The following is a 20,000-nucleotide window of genomic DNA, read 5'->3' as shown; positions in this document are numbered from 1 at the left end:
AAGCTTTCAATCTAAGGAAAAATGTATAAATGTCTTTGAAATGTGGTTCCATGGTGTAATGGTTAGCACTCTGGACTTTGAATCCAGTGATCTGAGTTCAAATCTCGGTGGGACCTTGAGAAATTTTGCACGTAGCGTTGAAATATGCTGTTCAATTCTATACTTGTAATAATCCTCATTTATAAAGTAGCATTCTGGACTATGAATCCAGACATACAAGTTCAATTCTTAGATTCTATGGAACCATTTTTGCACGTAAATTTAATTTCTGGGCTAATTATACTAAAGTGAGCACTCTGGACTATGAATCCAGTCATCCAAGTTCAATTCTTATATTGTCCGGAACCATTTTTGCACATAAAGGTCACCTCTGGGATATTTATACTAATATGACCCTTTTTGAAAAGCTAGCCCTCTAATCGAATAATTTAAAATTGTTATTGAAATGTGGTTCCATGGTGTAATGGTTAGCACTCTGGACTTTGAATCCAGTGATCCGAGTTCAAATCTCGGTGGGACCTTGAGAAGTTTTGCACGTACAGTTGAAAGATGCTATTCAATTCTAAACTTGTAATAATCCTCATTTATAAAGAAGCATTCTGGACTATGAATCCAGACTTACAAGTTCAATTCTTAGATTCTATGGAACCATTTTTGCACATAAATTTAATTTCTGGGATAATTATACAAAAGTGAGCACTCTGGACTATGAATCCAGTCATCCAAGTTCAATTCTTAGATTGTCCGGAACCATTTTTGCACATAAAGGTCACCTCTGGGATATTTATAATAATATGAGCCTTTTTTAAAAGCTAGCCCTCTAAGCGAATAATTTAAAATTGTTTTTTGAAATGTGGTTCCAAGGTGTAATGGTTAGCACTCTGGACTCTGAATCCAGCGATCCAAGCTTGAATCTTGGAAGGACCTTTGTATCTTTTTGCACTTACAGTTCAAATATCCTGTTCAATCTTGTACTTCTTACTAATGTTCATTTTAAGGGAAGACTCTGGATCATGAATCCTGATATCCAACTTCAATTCTCAGTTTGACCAGAATCATTTTTGCACATAAAGTTCAACTATGTGGTAATTAGAAGAAAATTGGCCTCTTTTAAAGCTTTCAATCTAAAGAAAAATTTATAAATGTCTTCGAAATGTGGTTCCATGGTGTAATGGTTAGCACTCTGGACTTTGAATCCAGTGATCTGAGTTCAAATCTCGGTGGGACCTTGAGAAATTTTGCACGTAGCGTTAAAATATGCTGTTTAATTCTATACTTGTAATAATCCTCATTTATAAATTAGCATTCTGGACTATGAATCCAGACATACAAGTTCAATTCTTAGATTCTATGGAACCATTTTTGCACGTAAATTTAATTTCTGGGATAATTATACTAAAGTGAGCACTCTGGACTATGAATCCAGTCATCCAAGTTCAATTCTTATATTGTCCGGAACCATTTTTGCACATAAAGGTCACCTCTGGGATATTTACACTAATATGACCCTTTTTTGAAAAGCTAGCCCTCTAAGCGAATAATTTAAAATTGTTATTGAAATGTGGTTCCATGGTGTAATGGTTAGCACTCTGGACTCTGAATCCAGCGATCCGAGTTCATATCTCGGTGGGACCTTTGTATCGTATTGCACTTACAGTTCAAATATCCTGTTCAATCTTGTACTTCTTACTAATGTTCATTTTCAGGGAAACACTCTGGATCATGAATCCAGCCATCCAACGTTAATTCTCAGTTTGACCGGAACCATTTTTGCACATAAAGTTCAACTATGTGGTAATTATAATAAAGTTGGCCTATTTTGAAGCTTTTAATCTAAGGAAAAATTTATAAGTGGTTTTTTAAATGTGGTTCGATGGTGTAATGGTTAGCACTCTGGACTTTGAATCCAGTGATACGAGTTCAAATCTCGGTGGGACTTTGAGAAATTTTGCACGTACTGTTGAAATATGCTATTCAATTCTATACTTGTATTAATCATTATTTATAAAGAAGCATTCTGGTCTATGAATCCTGACATACAGGTTCAATTCTTAGATTAGCCGGAACCATTTTTGCACATAAAGGTAATTTCTGGGATAATTATACTAAAGTGAGCACTCTGGACTATAAAGCCAGTCATCCAAGTTCAATTCTTAGATTGTCCGGAACCATTTTTGCACATAAAGGTCATCTCTGTGATAATTATACTAATGGGAGCCTATTTTGAAGCTAGCACTCTGGACTATGAATCCAGTCATCCAAGTTTAATTCTTAGATTGTCCAGAACCATTTTTGCACATAAAGGTCACCTCTGGGATATTTATAATAATATGAGCCTTTTTTGAAAAGCTAGCCCTCTAAGCGAATAATTTAAAATTGTTATTGAAATGTGGTTCCATGGTGTAATGGTTAGCACTCTTGACTTTGAATCCAGTGATCCGAGTTCAAATCTCGGTGGGACCTTGAGAAGTTTTGCACGTACAGTTGAAATATGCTATTCAATTCTAAACTTGTAATAATCCTCATTTATAAAGAAGCATTCTGGACTATGAATCCAGACATACAAGTTCAATTCTTAGATTCTATGGAACCATTTTTGCACGTAAATTTAATTTCTGGGATAATTATACTAAAGTGAGCACTCTGGACTATGAATATAGTCATCCAAGTTCAATTCTTATATTGTCCAGAACCATTTTTGCACTGGGATATTTATATTAATATGACCCTTTTTTGAAAAGCTAGCCCTCTAAGCGAATAATTTAAAACTGTTATTGAAATGTGGTTCCATGGTGTAATGGTTAGCACTCTGGACTTTGAATCCAGTGATCCGAGTTCAAATCTCGGTGGGACCTTGAAAAGTTTTGCACGTACAGTTGAAATATGCTATTCAATTCTAAACTTGTAATAATCCTCATTTATAAAGAAGCATTCTGGACTATGAATCCAGACTTACAAGTTCAATTCTTAGATTCTATGGAACCATTTTTGCACATAAATTTAATTTCTGGGATAATTATACAAAAGTGAGCACTCTGGACTATGAATCCAGTCATCCAAGTTTAATTCTTAGATTGTCCGGAACCATTTTTGCACATAAAGGTCACCTCTGGGATATTTATAATAATATGAGCCTTTTTTGAAAAGCTAGCCCTCTAAGCGAATAATTTAAAATTGGTTTTTGAAATGTGGTTCCATGGTGTAATGGTTAGCACTCTGGACTCTGAATCCAGCGATCCGAGTTTGAATCTTAGTAGGACCTTTGTATCTTTTTGCACTTACAGTTCAAATATCCTGTTCAATCTTGTACTTCTTACTAATGTTCATTTTAAGGGAAGACTCTGGATCATGAATCCTGTCATCCAACTTCAATTCTCAGTTTGACCAGAATCATTTTTGCACATAAAGTTCAACTATGTGGTAATTAGAAGAAAATTGGCCTCTTTTGAAGCTTTCAATCTAAGGAAAAATGTATAAATGTCTTTGAAATGTGGTTCCATGGTGTAATGGTTTGCACTCTGGACTTTGAAACTCGTGATCCGAGTTCAAATCTCCGTGGGACCTTGAGAAGTTTTGCACGTACCGTTGAAATATGCTGTTCAATTCTATACTTGTAATAATCCACATTTATAAAGAAGCATTCTGGACTATGAATCCAGACATACAAGTTCAATTCTTAGATTCTATGGAACCATTTTTGCACGTAAATTTAATTTCTGGGATAATTATACTAAAGTGAGCACTCTGGACTATGAATCCAGTCATCCAAGTTCAATTCTTAGATTGTCCGGAACCATTTTTGCACATAAAGGTCACCTCTGGGATATTTATAATAATATGAGCCTTTTTTGAAAAGCTAGCCCTCTAAGCGAATAATTTAAGATTGTTTTTGAAATGTGGTTCCATGGTGTAATGGTTAGCACTCTGGACTCTGAATCCAGTGATCCGAGTTCAAATCTCGCTGGGACCTTTGTATTTTATTGCACTTACAGTTCAAATATCCTGTTCAATCTTGTACTTCTTACTAATGTTCATTTTCAAGGAAGCACTCTGGATCATGAATCTAGCCATCCAACTTCAATTCTCAGTTTGACCAGAATCATTTTTGCACATAAAGTTCAACTATGTGGTAATTAGAAGAAAATTGGCCTCTTTTGAAGCTTTCAATCTAAGGAAAAATGTAGAAATGTCTTTGAAATGTGGTTCCATGGTGTAATGGTTAGCACTCTGGACTTTGAATCCAGTCATCAAAGTTCAATTCTCAGATTGCCTGGAACCATTTTTGCACATAAAGGTCATCTCTGTGATAATTATGCTAATATGATCCTATTTTGAAGATAGCCCTCTAAGCCAATAGTTTGAAACTGTTTCCTAAATTTGGTTCCATGGTGTAATGGTTAGCACTCTGGACTCTGAATCCAGCGATCTGAGTTCAAATCTCGGTGGGACCTTTGTATTTTATTGCCCTTAAAGTTTAAATATCTTGTTCAATCTTGTACTTCTTACTAATGTTTATTTTCAGGGTAGCACTCTGGATCATGAATCCACCATCCAACGTCAATTCTCAGTTTGACCGGAACCATTTTTGCACATAAAGTTCAAATATGTGGTAATTAGACCTTGAGAAATTTTGCACGTACTGTTGAAATATGCTGTTCAATTCTTTACTTGCAATAATCCTTATTTATAAAGAAGCATTCTGGACTATGAACCAGACGTACAGGTTCAATTCTTAGATTGTCCGGAACCATTTTTTCACATAAAGGTAATTTCTAGGATAATTATACTAAAGTGAGCACTCTGGACTATAAATCCAGTCTTTCAAGTTCAATTCTTAGATTGTCTGGAACCATTTTTGCACATAAAGGTCATCTCTGTGATAATTATACTAATATGAGCCTATTTTGAAGCTAGCCCTCTAAGCCAATAGTTTAAAAATGTTTTTGAAATGTGGTTCCATGGTGTAATGGTAAGCACTCTGGACTCTGAATCCAGCGATCCGAGTTCAAATCTCGGTGGGACCTTGAGAAGTTTTGCACGTACCGTTGAAATATGCTGTTCAATTCTATACTTGTAATAATCCTCATTTATAAAGAAGCATTCTGGACTATGAATCCAGACATACAAGTTCAATTCTTAGATACTATGGAACCATTTTTGCACGTAAAATTAATTTCTGGGATAATTATGCAAAAGTGAGCACTCTGGACTATGAATCCAGTCAACCAAGTTCAATTCTTAGATTGTACAGAACCATTTTTGCACATAAAGGTCACATCTGGGATATTTATAATAATATGAGCCTTTTTTGAAAAGCTAGCCCTCTAAGCGAATAATTTAAGAGTGTTTTTGAAATGTGGTTCCATGGTGTAATGGTTAACACTCTGGACTCTGAATCCAGCGATCCGAGTTCAAATCTCGGTGGGACCTTTGTATCTTATTGCACTTACAGTTCAAATATCTTGTACTTCTTACTAATGTTCATTTTAAGGGAAGCAATCTGGATCATGAATCCAGCCATCCAACGTCAATTCTCAGTTTGACCCCAACCATTTTTGCACATAAAGTTCAACTATGTGGTAATTAGACCTTGAGAAATTTTGCACGTACCGTTGAAATATGCTGTTCAATTCTTTACTTGTAATGATCCTTATTTATAAAGAAGCTCTCTGGACTATAAATCCAGACGTACAGGTTAAATTCTTAGATTGTCCGGAACCATTTTTGCACATAAAGGTAATTTCTGGGATAATTATACTAAAGTGAGCACTCTGGACTATGAATCCAGTCTCGGTGGGACCTTGAGAAGTTTTGCACGTACCGTTGAAATATGCTGTTCAATTCTATACTTGTAATAATCCTCATTTATAAAGAAGCATTCTGGACTATGAAACCAGACATACAAGTTCAATTCTTAGATTCTATGGAACCATTTTTGCACGTAAATTTAATTTCTGGGATAATTATACTAAATTGAGCACTCTGGACTATGAATCCAGTCATCCCAGTTCAATTCTTAGATTGTCCGGAACCATTTTTGCACATAAAGGTCACCTCTGGGATATTTATAATAATATGAGCCTTTTTTGAAAAGCTAGCCCTCTAAGCGAATAATTTAAGACTGTTTTTGAAATTAGACCTTGAGAAATTTTGCACGTACTGTTGAAATATGCTGTTCAATTCTTTTCTTGCAATAATCCTTATTTAAAAAGAAGCATTCTGGACTATGAATCCAGACGTACAGGTTCAATTCTTAGATTGTCCGGAACCATTTTTTCACATAAAGGTAATTTCTAGGATAATTATACTAAAGTGAGCACTCTGGACTATAAATCCAGTCATCCAAGTTCAATTCTTAGATTGTCCGGAACCATTTTTGCACATAAAGGTAATCTCTGTGATAATTATACTAATATGAGCCTATTTTGAAGCTAGCCCTCTAAGCCAATAGTTTAAAAATGTTTTTGAAATGTGGTTCCATGGTGTAATGGTTAGCACTCTGGACTCTGAATCCAGTGATCCGAGTTCAAATCTCGGTGGAACCTTTGTAACTTTTTGCACTCACAGTTCAAATATCCTGTTCAATCTTGTACTTCTTACTAATGTTCATTTTCAGGGAAGCACTCTGGATCATGAATCTAGCCATCCAACTTCAATTCTCAGTTTGACCAGAATCATTTTTGCACATAAAGTTCAACTATGTGGTAATTAGAAGAAAATTGGCCTCTTTTGAAGCTTTCAATCTAAGGAAAAATGTAGAAATGTCTTTGAAATGTCTTTGAAATGTCTTTGAAATGTGGTTCCATGGTGTAATGGTTAGCACTTTGGACTTTGAATCCAGTGATCCGAGTTCAAATCTCGGTGGGACCTTGAGAAGTTTTGCACGTACCGTTGAAATATGCTGTTCAATTCTATACTTGTAATAATCCTCATTTATAAAGAAGCATTCTGGACTATGAATCCAGACATACAAGTTCAATTCTTAGATTCTATGGAACCATTTTTGCACGTAAATTTAATTTCTGGGATAATTATACTAAAGTGAGCACTCTGGACTATGAATCCAGTCATCCAAGTTCAATTCTTAGATTGTCCGGAACCATTTTTGCACATAAAGGTCACCTCTGGGATATTTATAATAATATGAGCCTTTTTTGAAAAGCTAGTCCTCTAAGCGAATAATTTAAGATTGTTTTTGAAATGTGGTTCCATGGTGTAATGGTTAGCACTCTGGACTCTGAGTCCAGTGATCCGAGTTCAAATCTCGGTGGGACCTTTGTATCTTTTTGCACTTACAGTTCAAATATCTTGTACTTCTTACTAATGTTCATTTTAAGGGAAGCACTCTGGATCATGAATCCAGCCATCCAACGTCAATTCTCAGTTTGACCCCAACCATTTTTGCACATAAAGTTCAACTATGTGGTAATTAGACCTTGAGAAATTTTGCACGTACCGTTGAAATATGCTGTTCAATTCTTTACTTGTAATAATCCTCATTTATAAATAAGCATTCTGGACTATGAATCCAGACATACAAGTTCAATTCTTAGATTCTATGGAACCATTTTTGCACGTAAATTTAATTTCTGGGATAATTATACTAAAGTGAGCACTCTGGACTATGAATCCAGTCATCCCAGTTCAATTCTTAGATTGTCCGGAACCATTTTTGCACATAAAGGTCACCTCTGGGATATTTATAATAATATGAGCCTTTTTTGAAAAGCTAGCCCTCTAAGCGAATAATTTAAGAATGTTTTTGAAATGTGGTTCCATGGTGTAATGGTTAGCACTCTGGACTCTGAATCCAGCGATCCGAGTTCAAATCTCGGTGGGACCTTTGTATCTTATTGCACTTACACTTCAAATATCTTGTACTTCTTACTAATGTTCATTTTTTTTTTTTTTAATTTCCACTTTATTTTTGATTTTTTCCCTTTTTTTAAGTTTTAATTACAACAGTTTGAGAAAAGTAAGCACTTCGGTACTCAGGTATCCGACATATTAAGTACATGTACAATAACATACCAACAAATATCTGTCCATATAGGAAAAGAAAAAACAAAGCAAAAAAAAAAGAAAGAAAAACAAGAGTATAAACAATTACCTTATATTTCTATCTGTTCACCTTATACACTTGCAAACTGGGTTCCTGGATGTATCGACACGTATATGTCAATCAACTGGAGAGAGGTGGGGCTGGGACTGCGGAGCGAACCCATATTAAAGGGGCCAATGCTGGGCTGCACCGGCCGCTGGCCATTGTGATATTGACGACTCCATTCTCAATCCTCGGGCGTCGTCTATTGTTTTAAATATATGGTGTTTGGTGTCTTCTACTTTACTTTATATGTGACTTAATTTTATTAGACCTACGTCTTAGTGCCGTGTCTATTGCTTGTGATTGTGAGTGTGTGTTTTCTTGCCCCCCCCCCTTTCCTTCCCCCCTTTCCCCCCCCCCCTGCTTCTCCTTGTGCGTATCTATTTAATCTAATATTCATTGTGATTTATTCTTATTACCTTATTTCCCTACCTTATTGGCCGATACCGGTGGGGCCCAGTATTCAGTTCACATCTTGTCCCCAGATGTCCGTCCCCTTCATCCCCCCCTATCATCTCTCCAGTTTACTAGGGGAAATAATCCCCTTATGCACATCCATTATATTTCGGATCACTGTGTAAAGGTTTACATATATACTGTTGCATATTAAAGCTAGTCCATTTTACAGCCTGAGAGCCTTTATCCCTACTCAACTTTATCATTTACTTCGTCTTATCCCCCCCCCCCCAAATTAGGCTGCTCCCAACTCCCCTATTACTATTTTTCACTTTTCTTAATTTAAACCTTGATTCACCCTTTAATTTCCACTGTGGATGAACTCGACCTCTAGGTCCTCCAGAAGTTCCATATCTTATGGAATGTACCTACGGCCCCTCTGGCCATATAAGTAAATTTTTCGTGAGACATTGTTATGTCCATCAGAGCCTTCCATTCTCCCACCTCAGGGCTCTCTTTAGCCAACCATTTCCTGGCTATACAGATTTTTGCCAGAGTATAAGCGTTTATGAGAAATTGTCTAAGGTATCTATCCATACCCTCCTTCTCTATTACTGCCAAAAGGCAAGCAGCTGGCGTATTCTTTTCCTTAGGGACTCCTCTAGTAGACAGTTCTTCAGTTACCGATTCCCAAAATCTTGCTATATTGGGACATGCCCATACTAAATGCCAGAACGTTCCTATATTAACCCTGCACTTGGGACAATTAGCATCTTCCCTGCCACCTATCCTATGGAGTAGTTCAGCTGTCATATATTTTCTATGCACCACAAATAGCTGAGTCTGCTGCCGACTAAGTTGATTAGTTGCTAACCCTATATTTGCCAGGGCATCTTGCCATTGTTCAGTGGAGATAGGACCTAAGTCCTTCTCCCACATATTTTTTAGTTCTATCAAATCATCCTTTTGTATTTCATGACTTAGGGCCTTATACAGATAAGACACTTCATGTCTATTGGGGCACTTTTTTAATAAATTTTTTGTTAGTGAAGTTTCTAAATTGGGCCCTGTTTGATTAAATTGTGTATTACATGCATGTCTTAACTGTATATAACTGTACAGGTATTTGTTTGGGAGGGAGAACTCAAGCTTTAGAGACTGGAAAGATCTAAATTCCGAGTTCAGATACAACTGCCCAATCGATTTTATTCCTTCCTCCCACCAGACCTTCCTAACCTGTAATTTATTTACTTCTACTAATGCCCTGGCTTTATTAAGTGGTGTGTCTGGGTCTAAGCCTTGGGTCCCAAGGATACCCTCCGCCTGTCTCCATATTAAGATCATTTGTTGAATTATAGGTGGCCAGCTTCTTTTCCTATTTCCACTCAGAAGCATCTGTAATGGTGTATGCCCTGAGGATATGATCTTGATTATCTCTGTAAAACTATCATTTCTATGCTCTTCTTGAATTAGCCCTTTAAGGTGTGCAAGTTGAGATGTAAGATAATACAGCCAAAGATCCGGCAACGCCAGTCCGCCCTCTCCCTTTGGTCTCATCAAGGTTTTTAGTTTTATCCTTGGTCTCTTATTGGACCATATTAGGGATGAAATTAGTCCCTCTATTTGTCGAAAAATTTGTCTTGGTAAATATTTAGGTGAATTCAGGAGAACGTATAATATCTTTGGCTGGATTATCATCTTTACGAGATTCACCTTTCCGGTGACTGTGAGTGGGAGTCGCCCCCACGGTTCTGTTTTTGACTTAATATATTCTATTTGGGGTAAAATATTCAGTTTCTCGAACTCTGAGGCATTCCTAGTCACCCAAATACCTAGATACTGAAATTCCTGTACCCATTTTAAGGGTATAGGAGTAGTGACCAGGGGGGGGCATGTTCCCTGGAGTGGTAAGATGCAAGATTTTGACCAATTAATCTGGAGGCCCGAGTACCCCCCGTATCTCTCTACCATCCTCAAGACCACCGGTACTGCTTCTAGGTGATCATGTACGAATAGAAGAATATCATCGGCATAGAGGGCGATCCGATCCTCCCTCTTGCCGATACTAAGGCCTCTAATATCTAAACTTTCTCTTACCATGCAGGCCAATGGCTCGATGGCAATAGCAAAAAGAGCGGGGGACAGCGGGCATCCCTGCCTTGTACCCCTTCCTATTTCAAACTTTGGGGAAATGTAGTTGTTAACTGAGACTCTAGCCGAGGGAGACTGGTATAATAGCTTAATCCAGTTGACAAAGACTGGGCCTACTCCTATCCACACCAGAGTCTCCCATAGGTAGCTCCATTCTATTGTATCAAAAGCTTTGGCCGCATCGAGTGAGATAACTGCTGCACCTTGTATCTCATCTCGATGGGCCTGTAGATGTAAAAAAAAGCCGCCTTAAATTAGAGGTTGTAGACCTGCCTGGCATGAATCCTGCTTGGTCACTGTGTATTACCTCTGATAGGACTTGGTTCAGTCTTTTAGATAGTACTTTCGCGAGGATTTTGACATCATTGGTCAATAAGGATATGGGCCTATAAGATCCGACCTCCCGAGGGTCTTTATCCTTTTTTAAAATTACAGTAATAAGGGCCTCGGACATAGATATTGGGAGTTTCCCCTGTTGATATATATCATTAAATACTGTAAGAAATTTTGGGGAGAAAAAATTACTATATTTTTTATATATTTCCTGGGGTATCCCATCCATCCCGGGGGCCTTACCGGCCGGGGTGGATGCGATAGCCTCTTGGATTTCCTCTAACGTAATGGGAGCATTGAGAAGTTACCTTGACCCTGAGGATAGGGTTGGGTGTTTTATATCTACCAAATAATTCTGGATTTCTAAAGTTGTATATTTTTGGCGAGATTGATACAATTGTTGGTAGAAGTTTCTAAATACATCAACTATCTCCTGGGTCTGATAAACGGGGGTTCCTTCTCTGGTCTTGATCTCAGTCACTATATTAGTAGTTCTGTCATGCCTTACAATGCCTGACAGGAAGCTTCCTGGTCTATCGCCCTCAAGGTATCTTACATGCCCAGCATATAATTCCCGGAGCTTCTCTTTCTCCGTCAGGCATCGAAGCCATGCCTCCTGAGCCTCCCTCCAATTCTGTTTATTTTCTTCTGTGGGGTTTTGGAGATAACCTAGTTCTAGATTCTGACTTTTTGCCTCCAGTTCTCTTTCCCTAGCTCTATACGAGGCTTTAAGGCCGGCAATTTCTCTTATTAGGGAGCCCCGAACATATGCTTTGAAAGCATCCCATATTATTTCTGTTGGCGCTGAATCTTTATTTTTTACTAGGAACTCATTCCACCCCACCTCAAGGCCCTCACCGAATTGGATCTGAGTTAACCAGAATGTATTTAGCTTCCAGAATGAATATCCTTTTTTGTCCCCAAGGTCAAGTTCTAACTTGAGTGGGGAGTGGTCTGATATTCCCCTTGTGAGGTATTCCACTTTATATTGGGAATCAGCTCCTCCGTGACCAAGGCCAAATCTATTCTGGAAAAGGTGCTGTATGAACTCGAGAAACATGAATATTGTTGTCTGTCAGGAAATTTTTCCCTCCAGGCATCTCTCAGCCCCATCTCCCCGATCATATCTGCAAATCCCGTTTTCCGTGCCATATTTACTATGTCCCTCCCACTTTTCCTATCCAGCGCTGGATCAAGAGTATTATTAAAATCTCCCATCATTATTGCTGGAATAGAAGGATAAAGAGCTAAAAATTCTGCAGCTATTTTCAATGTCTCATATCCAAACGGCGGTGGGACATATACTGCCATTATTAATAAAGTCCTGGACCCTAGCCGACATTTAAGGAACACGTATCTGCCAAGCTTATCCACTACAATTTTTTCCGCTATGAAGGGAACCCCCCTCCGAACTAAAATTGAGACCCCTCTGGAAGCTGAGGTATGCGTTGAGTGATATGCGCACCCAATCCAGGGTTTTTTAAGTGCCAATACCTTCCCACCCTCCAGATGGGTCTCCTGGAGACATATTACATCCGCCGCCTGTTTGCGGATGTGGTTCATTACCAGGGAGCGTTTGACTTTATTATTCATTCCCCTTACGTTCCAGGTGACAAGGTTATAGGTCATAGACTTCTGGTTATCCTCTCTACTTCTACCCATGGAATCGAGTTATATTGGAGTGTTAGCAGCCCAATCTGTTTCCCAACCACCCTTCTGTCCCTCCCCACCCTCCCTGCAAGACCAATCCCCCCCGTGGCTCGCCTACCTCTGTTTCCACCCTCCCTCCCTCCCCCCCAAAAACTGGAAAACACAAACACATTTGACATTTTTGCGGGGACTATAAATGAATGACCACCAGCTAGGGGGTGCCCTCCCGCTCCACCGAACAGTTTTTTTTTTTTTTCCCTTTTCTCTTCCCTCCCTCCCCTCCCCCCTCCCCTCCGTGCCACTGTCTATTTATAGTGCCTTTATTAATTATTCTTTTAACTCTACCCGAGATATTTAGCCGAATAAGGAAAGCATACTGGATTTTATGGAGAAAGAATATGCAGTGAAGAAAGGAAACCACAATATAAAAAACAAGTACATATATATATCCTAAGAGGTCAATAAGGCCCTTACATATCCCCCTCTGGGAGAATAGCATGAAAAGGATAATAAATAATAAAAAAAAAAAAAAATTTTGGGGTCAGTCCAGGCCTAAATAATATCGTTTATCCTGCACGATTCCTTTCTCCTGTTCCATGCAGATTAATTAACAACACTCTCTCTTCGTTGACCGGGTCCCTCTATTCTCGGGGTGACATCATCCGTTTAGTTGGAAAGTTCACATCCAGCCAGCCTGCAGCCTCATTTGGTGTGAGAAAGAACTGGGAATTACCCTGATGTATCACTTTTAATTTTGCTGGGTAGATCATTGTATATTGCAGTTCAAGTTCTCTAAGCCTCTTTTTAATTTGAAAGAATTGGGCTCTCTCTCGCTGAACCCCGCTCGCATAGTCGGGGAATACTGAGACCCTTTTCTGATTCCAGAGTAGGGGGCCTTTTGCTCGCCCCAATTTAAGGATTATGTCTCTGTCTACATAGTTAAGCAGTTTAATAATGAATGTACGATCATTGGACCCAGGGGGGGGAGCCCTCATTGGGACTCGATGAGCCCTTTCGACTGAGAAAAATTGTGAAAAGGCCTCCCGACCATATGTCTCTATCAACCATTTCTCAATAAAAAGTTCCGGAGTATTCCCCTCCACCTTTTCAGGCAACCCAACAAATCGCAGGTTGCTTCTGCGTAAGCGGCCCTCCATGTCATTTATTTTTGTGTTGATTGATTTAATCTGTAAGGCCATATCTTCCATTTTCCCTGTGAGCGGTGTAACTGTATCCTCTAGGGATGAAGTACGGACCTCTAGCTCCTTTACTCGATCTTGGACCTTATTTACTGACTGGCGAATTAAGTCCAGGTCCCCTTGTACTTTTTCTATTTTTTCCGCTAGCCTGCCCTCACTGGCAGCCAGAGCATCAAGGACTTTTTGTATAGACATGTCTGGTTGTTCTAGTTGTTTATCACTTTCAGGAGGGATGTCCAGTGGGGAGTCGCCTCCTTTTGCGCCTTTAGGTGAAGAGGTTGGGGTCTCGGGTTGCCTGGCGAATTTAGCTAGCCGGTTGGCTGCCGTATTCTGGCCTTTTACCATAGTTGCCTTTATCCAGTAAAGGGGGGGGTTCTTTCCTTTTAACTGCTTGGTTTATTAAAGAGCTGTGTTTTTATAAACCCTGCCCTTTCCCCTCTTGAGTCAGGGGCTAATATATGGGTCTATCTTCGGGGTTCCAGAGCGATATGTCTTTTTACAAAAAATCAGAACTCTAGGGAACCAGTCCCGGGTGCATGCAGTCGGGTAGGAGCCAAGGAGAGTGTCCAAGTTTTTGTACACTGTCTACCAAAGTATCAATCAGAATAAATCGAATATTATACTTGGTGTACTCACATTTGCCAAGGGGATATCAAGGTACTTTTCTCACTCCCTCCTGGGCTAGCGTATCCTTAATTCAGGCTTCCAGCCAAGGCCTTATTAATTAATACAGGTTTTATCCCCTGGTGGCGATTTTAGAGGAATTCTTCTGTGAACCGCAGTAGCTCCAGAGGTGCTGTATTCCCAGCACTTTAACTGCCGGCCAAGTTGTTTTGTCCAAGGGTGCCTCAAAGTGTTTCCTTCAATGCCTCCGGTTCTATGTCATGTGTCCACAGCTTACACGCTGCAATGACCAGGGAGGCTCCTCTGTCTCAAAATCTACGGCAGTGTGGCTTCCCCCAGCTCTCTGTAGCTTCCTCCAGCCCTCTCACCGCTGGCAAGCTGCCCCTCTGTTTTGCCTCTTTAGTCCCCCAGTCTTACTCCGCAGCTCCGGCACTACTCACGGCCCAAATTAAGGGAGATAACCGCCGAGTGGGAGAAACGAAGAAGGAAACAACGTGCCTCCTTCTGCAAACGCCGGAGCTCTGACCCCAGGCTGGTCCCCGGCTTCCGGCCACGTCACTTCCCTCTCCCGGAGTGCATCAGCTTCCCACTCGGCGTCGGACTCTTTGACTCGCCGGCAGCGGGGATCAGGCGGCAGCAGGCTCTCTGGGTACCGACAGCGGGTCAGGGGAAAGTGCGTCTAGCGGGGAGGTAAGGAATCTCCTCGTGTTTTGTCCGGCATCACGGAGCGGGAGAGCACAGCGTCCTCCGACTCACTCCCTGCTATCCGTGGTCACGCCCCCTACTAATGTTCATTTTAAGGGAAGCACTCTGGATCATGAATCCAGCCATCCAATGTCAATTCTCAGTTTGACCCCAACCATTTTTGCACATAAAGTTCAACTATGTGGTAATTAGACCTTGAGAAATTTTGCACGTACCGTTGAAATATGCTGTTCAATTCTTTACTTGTAATGATCCTTATTTATAAAGAAGCATTCTGGACTATAAATCCAGACGTACAGGTTAAATTCTTAGATTGTCCGGAACCATTTTTGCACATAAAGGTAATTTCTGGGATAATTATACTAAAGTGAGCACTCTGGACTATGAATCCAGTCATCAAAGTTCAATTCTTAGATTGCCTGGAACCATTTTTGCACATAAAGGTCATCTCTGTGATAATTATACTAATATGATCCTATTTTGAAGCTAGCCCTCTAAGCCAATAGTTTGAAACTGTTTCCGGAATTTGGTTCCATGGTGTAATGGTTAGCACTCTGGACTCTGAATCCAGCGATCCCAGTTCAAATCTTAGAGGGACCTTTGTATTTTATTGCACTTACAGTTCAAATATCTTGCTCAATCTTGTACTTCTTACTAATGTTCATTTTCAGGGTAGCACTCTGGATCATGAATCCACCATCCAACGTCAATTCTCAGTTTGCCCGGAACAATTTTTGCACATAAAGTTCAACTATGTGGTAATTAGACCTTGAGAAATTTTGCACGTACTGTTAAAATATGCTGTTCAATTCTTTACTTGCAATAATCCTTATTTATAAAGAAGCATTCTGGACTATGAATCCAGACGTACAGGTTCAATTCTTAGATTGTCCGGAACCATTTTTTCACATAAAGGTAATTTCTAGGATAATTATACTAAAGTGAGCACTCTGGACTATAAATCCAGTCATCCAAGTTCAATTCTTAGATTGTCCGGAACCATTTTTGCACATAAAGGTCATCTCTGTGATAATTATACTAATATGAGCCTATTTTGAAGCTTGCCCTCTAAGCCAATAGTTTTAAATTGTTTTTGAAATGTGGTTCCATGGTGTAATGGTTAGCACTCTGGGCTCTGAATCCAGTGATCCGAGTTCAAATCTCGGTGGGACCTTTGTAACTTTTTGCACTCACAGTTCAAATATCCTGTTCAATCTTGTACTTCTTACTAATGTTCATTTTCAGGGAAGCACTCTGGATCATGAATCTAGCCATCCAACTTCAATTCTCAGTTTGACCAGAATCATTTTTGCACATAAAGTTCAACTATGTGGTAATTAGAAGAAAATTGGCCTCTTTTGAAGCTTTCAATCTAAGGAAAAATGTAGAAATGTCTTTGAAATGTGGTTCCATGGTGTAATGGTTAGCACTCTGGACTTTGAATCCAGTGATCCGAGTTCAAATCTCGGTGGGACCTTGAGAAGTTTTGCACGTACCGTTGAAATATGCTGTTCAATTCTATACTTGTAATAATCCTCATTTATAAAGAAGCATTCTGGACTATGAATCCAGACATACAAGTTCAATTCTTAGATTCTATGGAACCATTTTTGCACGTAAATTTAATTTCTGGGATAATTATACTAAAGTGAGCACTCTGGACTATGAATCCAGTCATCCCAGTTCAATTCTTAGATTGTCCGGAACCATTTTTGCACATAAAGGTCACCTCTGGGATATTTATAATAATATGAGCCTTTTTTGAAAAGCTAGCCCTCTAAGCGAATAATTTAAGAATGTTTTTGAAATGTGGTTCCATGGTGTAATGGTTAGCACTCTGGACTCTGAATCCAGCGATCCGAGTTCAAATCTCGGTGGGACCTTTGTATGTTATTGCACTTACAGTTCAAATATCTTGTACTTCTTACTAATGTTCATTTTAAGGGAAGCACTCTGGATCATGAATCCAGCCATCCAATGTCAATTCTCAGTTTGACCCCAACCATTTTTGCACATAAAGTTCAACTATGTGGTAATTAGACCTTGAGATAATTTTGCACGTACCGTTGAAATATGCTGTTCAATTCTTTACTTGTAATGATCCTTATTTATAAAGAAGCATTCTGGACTATAAATCCAGACGTACAGGTTAAATTCTTAGATTGTCCGGAACCATTTTTGCACATAAAGGTAATTTCTGGGATAATTATACTAAAGTGAGCACTCTGGACTATGAATCCAGTCATCAAAGTTCAATTCTTAGATTGCCTGGAACCATTTTTGCACATAAAGGTCATCTCTGTGATAATTATACTAATATGATCCTATTTTGAAACTAGCCCTCTAAGCCAATAGTTTGAAACTGTTTCCGGAATTTGGTTCCATGGTGTAATGGTTAGCACTCTGGACTCTGAATCCAGCGATCCCAGTTCAAATCTTGGAGGGACCTTTGTATTTTATTGCACTTACAGTTCAAATATCTTGCTCAATCTTGTACTTTTTACTAATGTTCATTTTCAGGGTAGCACTCTGGATCATGAATCCACCATCCAACGTCAATTCTCAGTTTGCCCGGAACCATTTTTGCACATAAAGTTCAACTATGTGGTAATTAGACCTTGAGAAATTTTGCACGTACTGTTGAAATATGCTGTTCAATTCTTTACTTGCAATAATCCTTATTTATAAAGAAGCATTCTGGACTATGAATCCAGACGTACAGGTTCAATTCTTAGATTGTCCGGAACCATTTTTTCACATAAAGGTAATTTCTAGGATAATTATACTAAAGTGAGCACTCTGGACTATAAATCCAGTCATCCAAGTTCAATTCTTAGATTGTCCGGAACCATTTTTGCACATAAAGGTCATCTCTGTGATAATTATACTAATATGAGCCTATTTTGAAGCTTGCCCTCTAAGCCAATAGTTTTAAAATGTTTTTGAAATGTGGTTCCATGGTGTAATGGTTAGCACTCTGAATCCAGTGATCCGAGTTCAAATCTCGGTGGGACCTTTGTATCTTTTTGCACTTACAGTTCAAATATCCTGTTCAATCTTGTACTTCTTACTAATGTTCATTTTCAGGGAAGCACTCTGGATCATGAATCCAGCCATCCAACTTCAATTCTCAGTTTGACCAGAATCATTTTTGCACATAAAGTTCAACTATGTGGTAATTAAAAGAAAATTGGCCTCTTTTGAAGCTTTCAATCTAAGGAAAAATGTATAAATGTCTATGAAATGTGGTTCCATGGTGTAATGGTTAGCCCTTTGGACTTTGAATCCAGTGATCCGAGTTCAAATCTCGGTGGGACCTTGAGAAGTTTTGCACGTACCGTTGAAATATGCTGTTCAATTCTATACTTGTAATAATCCTCATTTATAAAGAAGCATTCTGGACTATGAAACCAGACATACAAGTTCAATTCTTAGATTCTATGGAACCATTTTTGCACGTAAATTTAATTTCTGGGATAATTATACTAAAGTGAGCACTCTGGACTATGAATCCAGTCATCCCAGTTCAATTCTTAGATTGTCCGGAACCATTTTTGCACATAAAGGTCACCTCTGGGATATTTATAATAATATGAGCCTTTTTTGAAAAGCTAGCCCTCTAAGCGAATAATTTAAGACTGTTTTTGAAATTAGACCTTGAGAAATTTTGCACGTACTGTTGAAATATGCTGTTCAATTCTTTACTTGCAATAATCCTTATTTAAAAAGAAGCATTCTGGACTATGAATCCAGACGTACAGGTTCAATTCTTAGATTGTACGGAACCAGTTTTTCACATAAAGGTAATTTCTAGGATAATTATACTAAAGTGAGCACTCTGGACTATAAATCCAGTCATCCAAGTTCAATTCTTAGATTGTCCGGAACCATTTTTGCACATAAAGGTAATCTCTGTGATAATTATACTAATATGAGCCTATTTTGAAGCTAGCCCTCTAAGCCAATAGTTTAAAAATGTTTTTGAAATGTGGTTCCATGGTGTAATGGTTAGCACTCTGGACTCTGAATCCAGTGATCCGAGTTCAAATCTCGGTGGGACCTTTGTAACTTTTTGCACTTACAGTTCAAATATCCTGTTCAATCTTGTACTTCTTACTAATGTTCATTTTCAGGGAAGCACTCAAGATCATGAATCTAGCCATCCAACTTCAATTCTCAGTTTGACCAGAATCATTTTTGCACATAAAGTTCAACTATGTGGTAATTAGAAGAAAATTGGCCTCTTTTGAAGCTTTCAATCTAAGGAAAAATGTAGAAATGTCTTTGAAATGTGGTTCCATGGTGTAATGGTTAGCACTCTGGACTTTGAATCCAGTGATCCGAGTTCAAATCTCGGTGGGACCTTGAGAAGTTTTGCACGTACCGTTGAAATATGCTGTTCAATTCTATACTTGTAATAATCCTCATTTATAAAGAAGCATTCTGGACTATGAATCCAGACATACAAGTTCAATTCTTAGATTCTATGGAACCATTTTTGCACGTAAATTTAATTTCTGGGATAATTATACTAAAGTGAGCACTCTGGACTATGAATCCAGTCATCCCAGTTCAATTCTTAGATTGTCCGGAACCATTTTTGCACATAAAGGTCACCTCTGGGATATTTATAATAATATGAGCCTTTTTTGAAAAGCTAGCCCTCTAAGCGAATAATTTAAGAATGTTTTTGAAATGTGGTTCCATGGTGTAATGGTTAGCACTCTGGACTCTGAATCCAGCGATCCGAGTTCAAATCTCGGTGGGACCTTTGTATGTTATTGCACTTACAGTTCAAATATCTTGTACTTCTTACTAATGTTCATTTTAAGGGAAGC

At 38.8% G+C, this 20,000-nt stretch overlaps 7 non-coding genes across 7 annotated transcripts; all 7 read left to right on the top strand.

Annotated features, from left to right (window-relative positions):
* Positions 1-449: 449 nt before the first annotated feature.
* Positions 450-521, top strand: TRNAQ-UUG (transfer RNA glutamine (anticodon UUG)). The gene has a single exon. It is a non-coding gene; the product is annotated as a tRNA-Gln (tRNA).
* Positions 522-2,783: 2,262 nt separating this feature from the next.
* Positions 2,784-2,855, top strand: TRNAQ-UUG (transfer RNA glutamine (anticodon UUG)). The gene has a single exon. It is a non-coding gene; the product is annotated as a tRNA-Gln (tRNA).
* A 3,618-nt stretch (positions 2,856-6,473) lies between these two features.
* Positions 6,474-6,545, top strand: TRNAQ-CUG (transfer RNA glutamine (anticodon CUG)). Its single transcript has one exon. It is a non-coding gene; the product is annotated as a tRNA-Gln (tRNA).
* A 253-nt stretch (positions 6,546-6,798) lies between these two features.
* Positions 6,799-6,870, top strand: TRNAQ-UUG (transfer RNA glutamine (anticodon UUG)). Its single transcript has one exon. It is a non-coding gene; the product is annotated as a tRNA-Gln (tRNA).
* A 9,697-nt stretch (positions 6,871-16,567) lies between these two features.
* On the top strand, positions 16,568-16,639 carry TRNAQ-UUG (transfer RNA glutamine (anticodon UUG)). The gene has a single exon. It is a non-coding gene; the product is annotated as a tRNA-Gln (tRNA).
* Positions 16,640-19,152: 2,513 nt separating this feature from the next.
* Positions 19,153-19,224, top strand: TRNAQ-CUG (transfer RNA glutamine (anticodon CUG)). The gene has a single exon. It is a non-coding gene; the product is annotated as a tRNA-Gln (tRNA).
* Positions 19,225-19,455: 231 nt separating this feature from the next.
* On the top strand, positions 19,456-19,527 carry TRNAQ-UUG (transfer RNA glutamine (anticodon UUG)). The gene has a single exon. It is a non-coding gene; the product is annotated as a tRNA-Gln (tRNA).
* The last annotated feature ends 473 nt before the right edge of the window (positions 19,528-20,000 follow it).

This window comes from Crinia signifera, chromosome 11, assembly GCF_055691185.1.
Source record: "Crinia signifera chromosome 11, ASM5569118v1, whole genome shotgun sequence".
Taxonomy (NCBI): domain Eukaryota; kingdom Metazoa; phylum Chordata; class Amphibia; order Anura; family Myobatrachidae; genus Crinia; species Crinia signifera.
The sequence above is the reverse complement of the archived record's forward strand: the minus strand, read 5'-3'. Positions and strand labels throughout refer to the sequence as shown.